Source organism: Rhipicephalus sanguineus, chromosome 11 (assembly GCF_013339695.2).
Source record: "Rhipicephalus sanguineus isolate Rsan-2018 chromosome 11, BIME_Rsan_1.4, whole genome shotgun sequence".
In the NCBI taxonomy this organism is placed as follows: domain Eukaryota; kingdom Metazoa; phylum Arthropoda; class Arachnida; order Ixodida; family Ixodidae; genus Rhipicephalus; species Rhipicephalus sanguineus.
In genome coordinates, this window is record NC_051186.1 from 54,425,918 (window position 1) to 54,431,796 (window position 5,879).

Consider the following 5,879-nt stretch of genomic DNA (forward strand, 5'->3'; position numbering starts at 1 on the left):
TCAAAGGGCTAAGCAACAGCCTTAATTAGAGCCAGCATGCCGCTTCCCACACTGAACTCTGAAAGTTCCAGCGTGCTCAAAAACTGGGGGACCATTAAGCTTCGCCTTTAAGAGTTGAACGAGATAGCGATATCCGCGCGCACACACACACACGCACACACACAATCGCTAGCCTGCCTTCGCTTCTCGGTGGAGACATAAGACCTTGCCGCAAGGACAGCCAAAGTGCAAAAGCCCTCCGGCTCCTATCTTGATTTGCATCTACCTCAAATTTTCGCTCACGGCCAACGCTGCTTATTAGCTCACAACCAAAGACGCCGCCGCCGACCCCGAAATTTCCGCGAAACGAATTCATTAACGCTATCGCGTTCAAAGCTTTGATGCCGGGGAACCCAAGCGGCTTAAGCGCACACGCTCTCGCGTTCCTTTGTACCCCGAGCCGCGCCGAAGGAGATTGGCAAAGAAATGCAAGAGCGTCGCACGCAAGCGCGCGGCTTGGGGCCCCGGCACTAGAACTCTCCAACCTGCCGACGCCCAAGCGTACGCCGAACCGATGCCGCCCGATAACACCGTTCGGGAAGAAGCTGTTCTGGCTGTTCTTGCTGAATACGAAAATGGCGCTAAGGAAAGCTGCAAGACTGAGTTTTCCAGACCGTTCACGCTCCGCTCCAGTCAGACCTCTGTATGCAAGTAATTTTCGCACGAACGCGCCGCGGCAACGGCAGTTCGCGGGCGCCGAACGACAGAAAAGAATTGCAGATGCGAGAGTTCCGGCAGCACGAAGCTACAAACGAACAAGGCTTCCAAGTTAGGCTTATATAATCCGTTTGCAACGCTGTGGAAGCTATCCAAGAAAATCGGTCAGCAAAATGTGCACGTCCGCGCGTCTCACGCTAGGATTTAGTCTTTGTAAACGTGGTCTCCGCGATCAGCTCAGGCTGCGCGCTACCGGAACCAATCGCGGAGGCCACGATACAGAAACAAAGAGACGCTTAGCGATCCAGGTACATACCTACTGACAACCGTATAAATATCGGGGTTTGTTCATTTCTAACACACAAATCATCTTCACTTATTATTCAGTCTAGACGAAAGCGTAATCGCCTAACGGATGGTAAAATCACGTGCACTAATTCGTGTTGCCAACGCGTGTACTGCAAGAAGTCTCGCTAGCTTCCCTAGCGTTGCACCTGATGTACGAAAAGGATTAGAGTTCGCAGCATATGCGTTGCTTGGCTACGCGTATACGATTTAATAGGCAGTTTTGGAATAGAGTATGCAAAGCTTTGCGTTAGCGTTTGCCGCCACTGCGCATGCCTCGTAGTAACCTCTTGCGGGCACCCGTTAAGTGACTGAAATAGCGGGTGACCGTAAGGACCGCTAACATAACATACGCTAGTCAAAACTACCTCGTACCCATGAGGTGAGCGCACGCTTGCGTAGCGGCGACAAACGCTTGCCACTGGCTTGCCTACGGCGGCGCGTCCACTTGGCGTCCCCGTCTTTTTGCAGCCAAGTTGACCGCGTCCCGGCATTAAGTTCTTACCAAAAACGTGAAATCTACCTCTACGCATGCCCTTACACTGATTCGGAACGCTACATTTGCGCGAAGCGGAGAGTAAGTGACGCGACCCGCCATCGCATCGGGAACAAAGAGTGCACATAGCACTTATGCATCATATACTACCTCCAGCAGGACACTCATGCGTTCACTTTTTGCCTAGGGCTGTTAAGCTTTCTAGAATACACTAGGCCTATCGAGACGTTACTGACACATGCATATGGGATTTGAGAGCCTTGTAAGCTCCAATGCAGAATGACAGCTCACCCGGCGTTTTGGCGGCCTTTCGCTGGTGGGGTCCATCTTGAGAACAAGGTTCGGTGCTACTCCCTAGTGCTACTTTCGTAACTCGGTCTAACAGGCGAAGTACGATAGGCGCAACGTTTGATAGGCGTAAGTAGCGTTGGCGTAACATGGCCTCCGAGATTAGCCCATGGGCGTAAGCAGTTGGGTTGGGAGTGGAACGCTCGCGGCACTCGCGGCCGCGGTGCTAGATGATGACGATGACGATAATGGTCAATACTCGAGAAACTCCATAGAAACTCTATGCGCCGCACGATTGGCACGATGATGATCGATGATGATAGAGATATGAGGACGACGTAGGAGGGAAAAAGACATCCCTTCGACGTAGGAATCGGTATATATATAACACGAAAGTGAAACTTGTCTTTACAAAAGTAGTTCAATGTTCATTGTGCAGTGATAAATCAGAGCTTTCACGATGTATGGTGGTGTTTAGCGGCTAGCACCGGTTGATGGAGACGCGCCTACGTTGATCCTTGTTGCACATCTCCATCATGACGACGAACTTCAATGAGCATGATTCAATCTTTGTGATAGCTGAAGTAGTTAAAACTGGGACGCAGCGTATGGTGAATCAACGCATCAACAAGCACATATAGTAATGGATATGCGCTCAAGGAAATTGTCATTTGAGGAGAGAAACGGTAAGGTTGTGCGCTCTCCAGCAGTTGGGTAACGGACGTATACACTTCTGCTCATGCATACTACCACACAGCACTTCAAGAACGCGATGAGCAGAGCTCGTAGCTCGAGCCGTGAACGCGCGTAGGCGTCTTGCTGCCCGCTGGCGTGCCAAAGCCTCATTCAAATCGTACTGAAACGTAATGGAGTGGAAATTGGGGAGCCAGCAGAGGAGCCAGAGTCCGCTGCGCTGAGACTACTGAAGCGCGTCCTGTCGGCGCTCGTTAGTGTCATGAACGTCTCCAAGACGGCGACACCACCCGACGCCAACGAGGGTCACTGTGAAAGAGAATGTATGAAAGATATAAGGCGCGTTTGTAAAGGCTCATGCATGAGCGTCGGTAGCGCAATGGGTAATGCGCCCCGCTTCTATCGTCGCCATGGGCGTAGCCAAAGGGGGGGGGGTGCCAAACCCTCCCCCCGAATTTTCTCAGTTTTGCATGTATATTACACGCACACATACAAACGCACGAACATACATAAAGTATGGTTGAACCCCCCCCCCCCCCCCCCCGAAAAAAATTTCTGGCTACGCTCCTGATCGTCGCCGGCCGAGAGGTCGTGGGTTCGACTCCGAGATCATCCAAATCAACGAAAATTTTTCTTTGTCATCTCTACGTGTTCATTTTACCAACGTCACCCTCGTGACGGAAATGATGTCAGTGAAGTCTTCGTGGACCGCGGCATAAAACACTTTCGTGAGCTCGAGTTTGTTTACCACATACAGTTACACAGTAAGTCGTAACTTAAAAACTTGCGACTTTCTAAGAATGCGAAAGCCTATAGTTGGACTCATAGCGGTGTGGAACGAAGCTCCGAGCCCACTCGGCGACGCGATTCCTAGGACCCGTCTCGCCCTCCATCGCCTGACGATCTAAAACCTAATCCGGCAACCTCATTTAGCGAAATATCACAGCGATCTACAAATCGAACAGGCTCCGATTCCGCCCCCAGCGCCGGGCCTGACGAGCGCTGGCTCTTACGTCAACACAGTATTGTGCGCGGCGATACTTATGCATTTCAATCCGGCCTCCTCCTGGGAATGCCCGCACTGTGATCATCCGCTTGCGGATACCTTCCACATGGTGCGGGCATGCCCATCTAACCCAGTCCCCCAATCACCTTCCCTTCTCCCTACCTGAGAGGGCTGGGACGCTGCCCTGCTCGGCTGCTCGACCTTGGAAGGCCAGAGCCCTCGTGGCCGGGGCGCGTGTCGCCGCAGAAGCCACAGAGGTCCCGGACTAGGGACTCTTCCTGGAGCATTGTACAGGGTAGGCCCTTAAGGCCACCCCTCTCTCACTTTTACATAATCTAAATAAATCTTTTTCACCACCGCCACCACATGTAGGCATTGTGCAGTGGAGTTGTCGAAATGCGACAGCAGCGCAGAAGGCCCCAACTGGTTGCGTACTTGACTCGTGAGTCTGCAGCCGCCTGGACCATGCATGCTTGGCAAGTCCATTGACGTACGCAGGGTTCTCCATTAGGAGTGGGGGAGGCATCTAGCCAAAACTTTTTTTTTTGGAGGGGAGTAGGGGTGGGGAGGGGGTTCAACCATACTTTATGTACGTTTATGCGTGCACTTGTATGTGTGCGTGTGTATATACAGTACATGTATGCGCAATTGCTCGAGATAACCACGTCATGTCGCGACGAATCTGGTCGCTAAAGATAATGCTGGCTCTGATCTACGCGTTCGAGTCGTAATTACGCCGATATGATCTGAACTGAAGACGGTAGAAACGAAAAGATCCCCATCGGGGGGGGGGAGGGGGGGAGGCGAAGATATACAGTTAAAGGGGTCATGAAGCACCCCTTCGGCTTGTTGAAGAAACACATCCTGCGGAAAGCTGACACGGCTATGAACTGCTCTACCAAATATTACAGTCGTGCGCGCCGCGTAAAGGCCACGAGCGGAGCGCGAAGTTGCCGTTTCCTCTGGCGCTCTCTTTTCAAACAGAGGCCGGTTCTCACTCTCGTCGGTGGGCGGGGCGTCTGCCCGTTGACGTCGCGGATCTGCCTGTTCACGTCGCAAGAGACATAGCATCCTCATTGGCCGATAGCCAACGTAAATTGAGAGCGGCGTTCGGATCAGATGCGCTTCTTGCCACGGGGTGCCGCCACTTGCCGGCGCCGCACTCCTCAGTACACGGCAGTCGCACTCGCGCACGCGAATCACAGCGGGAGAGCGATCGCGTTTCACGAAGCGCGCTGACGTAACATCTTTTCCCGTGCCATCCCTCCCTGTGTAGCTTCCAGTGCGCTCGTTGGGACGAGAAAAGAGAGAAAGCTCTGAAAGCGTGCGCCAAGCCCCCGTAACTCCGCTCATTCTTGACGGATTCGAGAAATTTTTGCGGCAATCGATTCGGGAGGCAGTAAACTCCGATACTGAGGTCATTAGATCATTACTTGGAAAAGTGGTTCATGACCCCTTTAATGTATATACTACCTTTAGGTAGCAGAGTTGCGCATGGGTCTGGCTAGCAACCACAGCTATGCGGTGAAGTCGCACTGCGTTTTTGCAGGCGACATGCCTACCGTGTCACCGATTAACTTGTCTGGCGTGTCGAAGACCGGCAATAAACATTGGCTGTCGATGACTAGTGTTAATTCAGCTCGCTGCGGCAGCGGTGTCGAGAAATAAAAAAATTGGCCCGTACGTCAGCTTCTCCGCAATGCATGGTGCTGCAGCACGACAAGCTGAGGGTCAACCAGCGTCGCTGTGCCAAGCTTTGCGCAACTTCATGCAAACTTCCCGCACTAAAAAAACGTTTTTTTTCTTACATAACGGCACATTTCTCCTCTTACGCACCGCCGGCGCCTGCTGCGGTATGTTCATCCTAACCCCGAAGATTTACACAGCCACGCACACGTATCTTCCTGCCATGAGTGAGAGGGGCACGCTGTTTATGTATTTATGTTCGTGCATGTGTTTGTATGCGTGCGGGTATATACTATACACATTCAAAATGAAAATAATTTAGGGAGGGCCAAGTGATTGTGCATTTGAAATTTTAGATATGTACATATGTGACTGATCTAGGAAGTTTTTTTTTCGCTGCTTGTGGTGGTTTATAGCTTTTGTTTCACACGGCGTGTGTGCGAAACTTGTGGGGTTTTTTTTCTTATAGTGTTTCTAGACTAAAAATTCAGTTGTGAGTCAACGCTGTGTACTCATTGTTCTTCTTTTTGTGTGTGTGTGGGTGCAATGCCGTTCAATCACAAAGTGCAGCCCAAGTTTTAGTTCAGATTTTTGGTAACTTTGTGGTCCCGAAAAGCAGCTTTCCCTCTTAAGGGCGCCTTCAATGAAATTGCTTATAGAGAAAGGCAA